General features: G+C 41.7%; 1 long non-coding RNA gene across 1 annotated transcript in view; it reads right to left on the bottom strand.

Moving 5' to 3' along the window:
• Nucleotides 1–4,376: 4,376 nt before the first annotated feature.
• The window catches only part of LOC138792622 (uncharacterized), a 33,483-nt gene continuing 26,669 nt past the window's right edge, over nucleotides 4,377–11,190 (bottom strand). Inside the window, exon 3 of the long non-coding RNA XR_011363166.1 lies at nucleotides 4,377–5,427. This is a non-coding gene — a long non-coding RNA (uncharacterized lncRNA). The remainder of the gene's footprint in view (nucleotides 5,428–11,190) is intronic.

Genomic DNA, 11,190 nt, shown 5'->3' with positions numbered 1-11,190 from the left:
GTACTTTTTGGTACCTTTTTGGATTCTAATGTATTGTAAGGTATTTTACATGTGCAAATTCACCATTACATTTTTGAAGCTATCAAAGCTTTTGAAATAAAACCAACTTTGAGTAACCCGTTTCAGCCTGCGGTTTGAATGTTAAGCGCATGTTAAGACTGGTGACTGTGTTAAAGGGGTATTCCTGCACCAGAAGAAAAAGGGTGCTAAACACATGATTGCTTGCCTAGATTCACTGCCTCCTTTTATCACTCAATACTGGCTCCTGTAATATGTAGACCCCATATTATGAACTGCCCACTCAGCAAATTGCTCACCACATGAGTGACCCCCTCCACAACTCGACTAGAGCAGTAAGGGAATCAGGGCAGCAGGCAATCATGTGTCTTTTGTTTTTGCATCCTTAAAAAAAAAAATAAAAAAAAAAAAAAATTCTGGGGCTGCCCCTTTAAACTGTCTTTAAGGTTAAGATCAGCATTATTATCTTGACAAAGTATTCCATACAATAAAGAACTAAAGTGCATTTGATAAAGTTAATTCTGTATTTGTCACTAGTATTACCCAAACTGCTTGTATTGCAATGGAAACTTGTGCTGGCACTCACTCAAACCATGAAGGTTCATTGTAAATAAATTCAGTTAACATGAGTTTTGCGCTTTGGGCACAAAATGACTCTTGCATAGCATTTTTGAAGGATGCCCTCGGACACTCTTTATACATAAAGGTATCTGGAAACCCATTGGCTGGTTTGCTCCCCGTTTCAACAGTCTGTACCTGTGAAAGGCATTCTGACACATACTGTGGGCTCATGGAGTTTAACCCCTTGACACAGCAGACTATTTCCTTTGCATTTTAGTTTTTGTACTCCTTGCCTTTACAGAGCCAACTCCTTTTTTTTTTTTTTTTCTTTTTTTTTTTTTTATCCATCAACTTTTGCAGGACCAATGTACTTGTCAATGGCACCCTTAATTTTATTGTAAAATGTACTGCAAAACCAATTTGTGGGTTGAAATAAAAAAAAGTTTGGCAACTATTGGGGATGTTCATGTTTACACTGTACAGTAAAACAAATGTCACTGTATTCTTGCTGACCCACCCATAGTTATGTTTTACCACTTTATAAATGTAGAACTTGCTTATAGTGGTCAGTAGATCATGATGCAAAGGTGTACTTTCTGTGTATGGAACTAAAATTTATAGGGTTTATCAGGATTAGAAAGCACAGCGATTAGCAAAAATGGTACCACTGTCCCCAGGTTGTTGTACTACAATTCTGCTCCATAAACTTCAGTTGTACTGATCTGCAAAACCACACACAAACTGGGGCGTGCTGTTTCTGCAATAAAACGGCCATGTTTTGGGAAGCCTCTATAGCTCCTTTTTAATTTTTTCCTGTAGCATATTTTGGGTAGTGATGAGTGAAATTACAGTAGAAACAAAGCAATCGCTTCATTCGTATCTGTATTCTGCCCATCAGTCTGTGGGGCTTTGAAATGTGCTCCACTTCCTGCTGCTTCTCCCTGGGTGCTGGGAAAAGATGGATCCAGTCCTGGGAAACTACTGTTTCCCAGGACTGGGTCCATCTTTTTCAATCACCTGGGGAGGAGCAGCAGGAAGTGGAGCACACTTAAAAGCCCCACAGACTGAGTGGAATGAAGTGATTTGCTCATCACTATTTTAGAGATGCATCTTTCATTTTGTACCATGTCTTATGGGATTTAAATAGACCAAAACTAGAGATGAGCGAACCGTTCGGACTTTTGGGTCCAAAAATAGTTTGCTCTCTCGTCATGCCTGTGATCCCGGTCGCATAGTTGTGCTCCCTCTCATCGCTAACCAAAACCTGAGAACACTGAAATTGGGTATTTGGTTTGCAAACTCTCCTTGCATTGATTCCTAAAGTGACTTTAAAGGGAACCTGTCAACCCCCCCCCCCCCCCCCCACCCCACGCCGGGGTGACAGGCTCCTGACCCCCCCGTTAGAGCCCCCTATACTCACCTAATCCCACCGGGTCCTGCTTTTGGAGGTGGTCGGGTGATGAAGATCTCAGCTGCTGCAGCCCTGAGAGATGAGTCCAACGCTCATAGAGAATGACGGAGCGCTGGACTCTCCTGTCATTCTCTATGGGTGTTGGACTCATCTCTCAGCGTGCGCCGGGCTGCAGCGGCTGAGATCTTCAGCACCCGACCACCGCCAGAAGCGGGACCTGGCGGGATTAGGTGAGTATAGGGGGGTCGGGAGCCTGTCACCCCGGCACGGGGGGTGACAGGTTCCCTTTAAGGGTATGTGCACACTAATTTCTAACAGGCAGCTCATGCTTGAAGTCCCGACTATTCCATACACATTTGCCGTCAAATTCCACAGTCTGCACAAAATATTGAAGTGTCAATTCTTTGGGTGAATGGTGGAATCCACTGGCAAACTATCAGTCTATGGAATAGGAGAATCTGCTTGAAGTCTCCATGTGTATTCTGCAATGTGAACATTCTTACTCACTGCCACTCCTCCCTAAATGCTGGGAACCTTCTCCCACTTTCCCAGCACGTGGATGGAGTGGCAGGGATTTTAAGCAGGCTGAGGGGATTGCGGAGATACCGAAGTGCTCACTTTGTTACTGTAAACTTGCTCATCTGCATGAGCAGATGTGGGTATGGGTTGGCATGTGTACATCTGATTAGAGGGACTTGTGATTTTCTACACAATAGAGTCCAAATAAGGGCTACATTTGGTCTCCTAAATTTAATGGGCTCACCACCAGTACACCATAGTATATGATGGCATGTGTTTGAGTAGCTGATTCCTCAGGTTATGTGACAGTTTTAATTTAACAGTTAAGTTTTTCATTCTGTTACAAAAAACTAAATAAAATGAAATGTTAGTTTTAGAATTGGTTTCCTCACTGCCCCCTGTGGTTTTTCTTCAAGAGATCATTTCTTTAAACCAGCCTGTGACAAGGTTACTGAGTTAAAACCTATGATGCGTGTGTTGAGTAACAATCACCAACAAGAAGTGGATTGCAGTTCATCTCCTATTAATGCTTGCAATGACCTTTGTAGAAATCAGAGCATGAATATATTGTTCCTATAGCAGTCGGAGGCTTCTATAATACACAAGTCTTGGGCACACCAAAATGCAGAAAGACTGTACTGGCTGCATGGCTGTACTGCACTATGTGAACAAACAGGAGTATATCTTACCAGTCTCCATTAAAGGGGAACTCAAGGTAGAGGTAAAAAAAAAAAAAAACCTAGCTTCTGCAGAAGTGTAAAGCATAACTTGACTACCAAAACCCATTATTTTGGGGAAATTTGTTCTGTTTTGTGTTTCTGCACTTCCTGGTTGAGCAGTTGTACTCAGTACTACAGGTTCCAGAATGCAATGCTGTTCATCAGTCTGCCACCCTGCCTATTCCCTGCCTATTCCCCGCCCAAATTTGTTGCAGAACATCTAGGCTGTGTTTGCAGTTTCATTGTATTACTGAATTATTTGCAGTACTTTATCATTTCATTGTTGTCCCACCCACACAGCACACTGTATTCTCTACCTGTAACGCTGATATTGGCATAAAGTAAACTTTTTGAAAAATTTTTTTCCACTTCCTGGATTTCAAACAGCTACCAGTGTGACAGAACCATACAGATATGGTAATATATTATATAGACACATCTATATAACTTTTAGAAAACAAGTTTTCCTTATCCGGAGTTCCCCTTTAATGCTGGCTAAGCTACATGCTTAGCCAGATAAGTAGATGCTTTAAAATGACTTGAAAGTAATAGTGAGTGAAGACTAGTTTGCCACTGCAGTTGTCCTTGCAGGCAGGAACTACTTCCTTCCATGGTGACTTGCTCAGTGGGCAAGTCACCGCAGGAAGAGGACAGTAATGCCCTTTTTCACATCTCCTGCCACAAATGTGAGCACCTTGTGTGGCATTGGAGAGATGCTCTCAAAACAGCTCCAGCCACTAGCTGAACATCATTAGCAGAACCAATCCACAACTTGGCCAAGTGCACATTCAAAAGTGGTTCTCCAAAGAATAAAATCATGAATGGTGTATGGCTGTCTGATGTTAAAAGCAGCTCAGGTAAGGTGGCAGCCCATATAATAATGTACAAAAATTGAAATAAAAAAAAAAGTTAAATAGAGACAATGGGTGCCCCACTTTGGCAATATATGCCTTTTGGAGTGCATATGGCACCTGTGTTGCCAAACCACCAGCAATGTCACAGAGGTCTTGTAATTCACTCCAAACAGCAGATGCTGTTAGGTGAAGGAGACACATGGTACCTTTTATATATCCAGCTGTACTTCAAGAACATAGAAAATGTTTTATTCTTTGGTACAAGTGTCTCAAAAAAGGATTTTCCAAGCTGCTGAATAGTTAGCTGGAATACCTCCTATTTCCCCTTTCCTGCTTGGTTAACACCTGAAAGCTGATTTATATGTAGGTTCAGGTATGGGAGGAGGGAGGTGTTACAGCTTGCTTCACTTCAGGATCTTGAAAAGCCTCTCAAAATAAAGCATTTTTCCCCCTACATCCTGGGAGCACAGATTGATACATGAAAGATAACACATTTGCTAACAACTATCTTGACAGTTTGAAACATGAATTGCACTTTACATATTTGCTTTAATAAAAGGATACCGCCAGTATCATCCCTTCTGACCATGCCGTTACTCTTGGGAAATGTGTTCTTTTATTTTGAAATTGACATGTCAAAAAGTCCTATTTAACATATTAATTTACTGCAAACCCCGTGCCGCGCCTCTTTAAAACTTTAGTGCAGATTGAATGCATTTACCATAGTAAATGTTAACAGATGATCACAGGAAATAAAAGAGAGTACCAAGAAAGTTTTTGACTTTTGCGCATGTTTTAAGCGGAAATGGATTCTCCTCCGGAAGGCATTAGTGGGAGATGGAGTGGAACCTGATAGGCTCATTTTCCATTGGTGTATGCTAAACAGTCTTGTATAGGAAATAATACTAAATCTTGGCATCTGACCATGATTGATGAAAAATTCTCAATATGTCATAACTGAGAATCAGCCCCCCTCCATGTTGCCTTCATTGTGAATAGTGGAACCTCTCTTCCAATAACCAGCTGAAGCCGCTCCAGTCCCCATCACTATATCAGGATTTCTGTGTTACGTAGTTGAGGTTCATCAGTCTGCAACCTACAGTTCTGAGCAGCTGTGTTTGTCATCAGGTTGGATGTTTGTTTGTGCCCTGTTCTTGCAGAAATAATCTGAGCTGTAGCTTGGATCTGAGCGATGTTCTATAAAGGTGCTGAAAGGAGGAGGCTGTAAACAGCTGGCCATGGCAACAATGTTTTGTCGGCAAGCAGTAGTTGGAAACTAGTTTCTGTTGAACAAATTCTATTCTGTTTTAGTGTTGAAGCAGTAAAGCAAAAGAATAAACTGTACCTGCCACAAAAAAAAAAAAAAAAGATAAATTACAATGAGTCTTATTAGTTCGTATTATTGATCTATGCAAGGTTTGATCAGTTTATGTAATCTAATGATATATGCAAATACAAGTCCCCAAGTGTAAACAAAAAAATAAAGTGTTGGTGAAAAAATAAGTGTTATGGCAAGGAGGACAACACTGTTTTATTGAAACCTGTCAGTATCCTCCTCCACTCGAAGGTGGGTAAAACAGGTGCAGGTCCAAGGAGTAATAGCGATATCAAATATCATAAAATTTATTTAAAAAAAAATTATGCCAGCAACACAAGTTTCGAGACTGGTCCAGTCTCTTTATCAAAATGAGCAAAAGTCCGTATTTCTAAACCTTTCTACGTTAAGCGATGGTTGACCTATTATTGGCTTTAAAGGAAGTTTCCATGCAAAATTTATTGTTGGCTTATCCTCAACAAAGGTCATTAATGTCAAAACTGGTAAGGAATCCGACACCCATTACGCGCACTGATCATCTTTGTCAGAGCCATGATACAAGCGTACACAGTGAATTTAAGCAGGAAGCAGACAGTTCTGTCCACTGTGTAGTGGCTGAGATGGGTTACTGCAGCTCAGTTCCCATCAAAGTAATTGAGAGTGTAAATTGGCAGCAGAGCTCTGGTAAACCACTTATTGTGGGGGACTGGTTGTCAGACCCTCACTGATGTCATATTGATGACCTTTCTTGAGGATAAGCATACAACATAATTTGCTTGAAAAAGCCCTTTCAATTCTAAAACTAGAATCTGCTGTTATCAATGTTTATAAAACAAATAGACACTAATCTATTTGTTACCTTGACAACCTTTATGAGTCTTATCTGCAGAGTACAGTGATAAAAGCAAAATAAACTCTCCTTCAACCGTTTACTGCTTATGAGTAAGGGTACCGATGACGCATCGCTACGTGTAATAGCAATGCACGGCCGGCGGCTGACGATATACATTACCTATCCAGGCTGCAGGGCTTCTCTTACGGTCTTCTCCTCCCCGAGTCGGCACGCTCTAGCTTCAGAGCGGCCTGTCTCAGCTGACAGGCCGCTCACCAATCACTGGCCAGGACCGCCAGTCAGCTGGGACAGGCCACTTAGAAGCTACAGTGTGGGACCCAGGGAGAAGAAGATCACATTAAGAGCCCTGCAGCCTGGATAGATAATGTATAAAGTTTAAGCAAGGGCTGCAAGGAAATCAGTAACAATGTCCCTGCAGCCCTTGTTAAACGATAAACGGGCCGTGTAAAGGCCCAGTAAAGGAGCATTGATCTAGCAAATCGGCGCTCGTTTACAGTTATTATCGGTCCCCCATCGGCCCGTGTAATACCACCCTTACTTATGGGGGTTTTATATAGGAGGGTCTCCAGCAGGATAATGCCCTGGCCACTCTGCAAAAATTGTTCAAGAACGGTATGAGGAACATGATAAAAAGATCAAGATGGTGACTTGGCTTTTAAATTTCCCAGATCTCAATCCGATCGAACATTTGTAGAATGTGATAAGAAAAAAAAATTCAGTCCATGGGGGTCCCAAAACTTAATCGTCTTGTGTAATAGGGCCTTATCGGTCGTATTTGGCTGATAACGGACGATAATAGTCTTGTGTAATAGAAGGCAATGATCAGCCGACATGAACAAATGACTAATAAAGCAGCGATCTGCTGCCGTCGCTCCGCGGAATAGGTGCGGCGGCAGCAGGCCACTACTATCTGCTATTCCCCCCCCAGCTCCCTGTGCTCGCCTCCCCTCCCTTGTACTCACCCGCCCGCTGCAGACACGTGCAATAGTGGCGGCGAGTGAGGAAAGAGGAGCAATTGAGCACGGATATCGCTTGTTTGCTTAAGTATTGCTGCTAATATCTATTAATGGTTTTGCTGAGGCAATTAACTGCATAATAGGTTACAGTAATTAAAAATATGTTTTTATTAACCTTTATCAAACACAATTTAATTTTTTTACATTTATACATTAAAGGGAACCTGTCACCCACTGTGCCGGTGTGAAGGCCGCCCGACCCCCCGGCTAGAGCCCCGTACAGAGGGGGGGGGGGGGGGGTCGCAAAGGCTGCTGCAGAAGCCCCCTCCTGGTAAGCATGAGACCAGCGTCTGTCCAATGACGCTGGTCCGTGCTTCTCTATAATGTGATTGGCAGCTCTGTGAACAGAGCTGTCAATCAAAGGTTATGACAGTGGGGAGAGCAGAGGCTGGATGCAGGCCCTGGTCTCCCACTGGCTGAATGCTATGTGAGGAGATCAGAGCCTGCATCCACATACTGTATTAAAAAAAAATACACATACAATAAACACACAGGATATCTTCATATTACACTACTGCTTATGTACAATCATCCAGCATTCAGGAAGAGAACAGCACAGATCTCCCCCCACACAATGGACTCTTCCAAATAGTGCTTGACAACTTTTCCCCCAACCACCCTTATCTAATAGGGCCAGTGTCCTATAAGAATGTTGCTCCTAAAATATATTGATGAGCAAAACTTATAAAACTGATATCAAAATTCAATTTAAATTTTTTTTAAAGATTTTCTTAAAGCTGAAGTAGGAGTCGGAACATTTTTTCAAAACTCAAATTTAGAGAAATGCTATTATTTTTACATTTTTCACAACATTTTGGAGTTTTTCACAAAAAATGCCACAGGTATCGACCCAAATTTACCACTAACATAAAGTAGAATATATCACGAAAAAACTTGAAATCACAAGGATCGGTAAAAGCATTCCAGAGTTATTGATGCATAAAGTGACACGTCATATCTGAAAAATTTTGCCGTGTCATAAACACCAAAACTGGCTGTGTCCCCTAAGGGTAAAAGGTATGTCAATGTATACAGGGTCAGAATGGGAATGAAAATTGGCCCTGGCATTTCAACGCACACAGGCCCACTTACCGTTGGGGGGAAATTTTATGAAAAAATGTAACTGCAGCACAGACACTATATACCATATAATCTTGTTGGACATACCGGGAGCTACAATTCTCAGCAGTTCCTAAAGGTCTATAGCTGTCAGGACATGCTGGGAGTTGTAGTTCACAATCTATGGGGTTGGGCGATACAATTTTTATTCAAGTAAAATGAATACCCTAGAACTATGTAACACCCAACCCCATAGATTGGGAACTACAACTCCCATCATGCCCATACAGCTATAGACCTTCAGGAACTGCTGGGAGTTGTAGTTCTTCCAAAAATATATATATATTTTTTATTTAGGTAAAATTGATATCCCAATTTTGTTGGGAGAACTACAACTCCCGGCATTTCCTGAAGGTCTATAGCTGTCAGGGCATGCAGAAAGTTGTATTTTACAATATACTTTATGGGGTTGGGTGTTACATAGTTTTAAGGTATTCATTTTAAAATGAATTCCCTCAGATGTAAAACGAATACCCCAGAACTATGCAACACCCAACCCCATGGATTTGGAACTACAGCTCCCATCATGCCCTGACAGCTATAGACCTTTAGGAACTGCCGGGAGTTGTAGTTCACCCAACAAAATAGATAATTCTGAGGTATCCATTTTACCTTAATAAATATTATATATATATATATATATATATATATATATATATATATATATATATATATATATGCGGTTTTGGGCGAATAAATCACAATTTTTTTTCACTACTTTTGAGTGCCACAGTGATTCTTATATTGTATATATATATATATATATATATATATATATATATATATTGTTGGGGAAAACTACAACTCCCAGCAGTTTCTGGAGGTCTATAGCTGTCAGGGCATGATGGGAGTTGTAGTTCCCAATCTATGGGGTTGGGTGTTGCATAGTTCTAGAGTTTTCATTTTACTTGAATAAAAATTCTAGCACCCAACCCCATAGATTGTGAACTACAACTCCCAGAAGTTCCTGAAGGTCTATAGCTGTCAGGGCATGCTGGGAGGTGTAGTTCATATTTTCTGTTATTTTTAAATTCTAGGGACCCAGATTCCTCACTTCACTTTATTTATCATTTTATTTTTAAACATTTCCTTCCTAGTGCAATGCACTCACTGCTCCTCATGAACTGGTACTGTTGAATTGTTACTGCTATTGCGGCATAGAGCAGTGCAGCGCTCCTACCAAACAATGTTCTACTGAATACAAAAATCATTATACAGCTACTCACAGGTGACTTCTTCTTTGATCTCAGGCATCACTTTCCTTTTCCTCTTCATCTGGCCCAGACCACCATGATTATATCTTGCAGCTACAATTAGTCTATGTACAACCTGCCAAAGATCTTAGGCTCCGCACTTCCAGCAACTTTCTACCCCTTTTCCCTCCTGTAGGCTCCCATACAGTAGTAATTCTGCTGTTTGGTTCAGTAAAGTCAATAGGTATCTTGGTTGCCACCTGTATGTAGGATCTCCTGCTGTGCCCCCCATATAGTAATAATGCCCCCATTGTGCCCCCCATATAGTAATAATGCTCCTATTGTGCCCTCCATATAGTAATAATGCCCCCTGCTGTGCCCCCATATAGTAATAATGCCTCCTGCTGAGCCCCCATATAATAATGTCCCCCTGCTGTGCCCTATAGTAATAATGCCCTATTGTGCCCCCATAGTATTAATGCCCCTATTGTGCCCTCCATACAGTAATGTCTCCTGCTGTGTCCTGCTTATAGTAATAATGTCCCTATTGCCCCCTCCTTATAGTAATAATGTCCCTGCTGTGGCTCCATATAGTAATGCCCCTATTGTGCCCGCCATATAGTAATGTCTCCTGCTGTGTCCTATACATAGTAATAATGTCCCTATTGTGCCCTCCATATAGTAATAATGTCCCTATTGTGCCTTCCTTATAGTAATGTCCCTGCTGTCCCCCAATATAAAAGTAATGTCCCTGCTGTGCCCACATATAGTAATACTCCTATTGTGCCCTCCATATAGTAATAATGTCCCTGCTGTGTCCTCCATATAGTAATGCCCCTATTATGCCCGACATACTTTTGTCTCCTGCTGTGTTCTCCATATAGTAATAATGTCCCTATTATGCCCTCCTTATAGTAATAATGTCCCTGCTGTGTCCCCATATAGTATTAATGTCCCTGCTGTGCACCCATATAGTATTAATGTCCCTCTTGTGCCCTCCATATAGTAATACTCCTATTGTGCCCTCCATATAGTAATAATGTCCTTATTGTGCCCTCCATATAGTAATAATGTCCTTATTGTGCCCTCCATATAGTAATAGTGTCCCCCTGCATTGCACACACACACACAGTTGTCGCCCCCCCCCCCCCTGAAACTGCCCGGAGCGGCAGTCAAACCATGACAGCGGCATCTAACGGGTTCCGGTCGGCGCCGTGGGTCACTTACGTGATTGCGATGTCCCGCGGCGCCGTCCGGTCCTCCGATGTCTCCATGGTGATCCCGGGTCCTAATGAAGGTCCCCGGGGTCACCATGGAGATGCCTCATGCTGACAGGGGTGGCTGTGGCTATTACCTGTTAGCATGAGGCATGATACAATACACTGCAGTACATCAGTTACTGCAATGTATTGTATCAGTGATTTAGTATTTTGCACTAGTGTACAGTAATGTACACTAGTGTTAAAAAGTAAAAAAAAAAAAAGTGAAAAAAATGTGCACCAAACACAACACAGCCCCCCCCCCCCCCCCCAATAATAAATATGCATTACATTCCCTATACCCAATAAAACGTGACATAAAAGTGATCAAAAACACAAATCCTATACATTTG

Source organism: Dendropsophus ebraccatus, chromosome 1 (genome assembly GCF_027789765.1).
Source record: "Dendropsophus ebraccatus isolate aDenEbr1 chromosome 1, aDenEbr1.pat, whole genome shotgun sequence".
NCBI lineage: Eukaryota > Metazoa > Chordata > Amphibia > Anura > Hylidae > Dendropsophus > Dendropsophus ebraccatus.
Note: the sequence above shows the minus strand (reverse complement) of the source record. Positions and strands in the feature narration are given on the sequence as shown.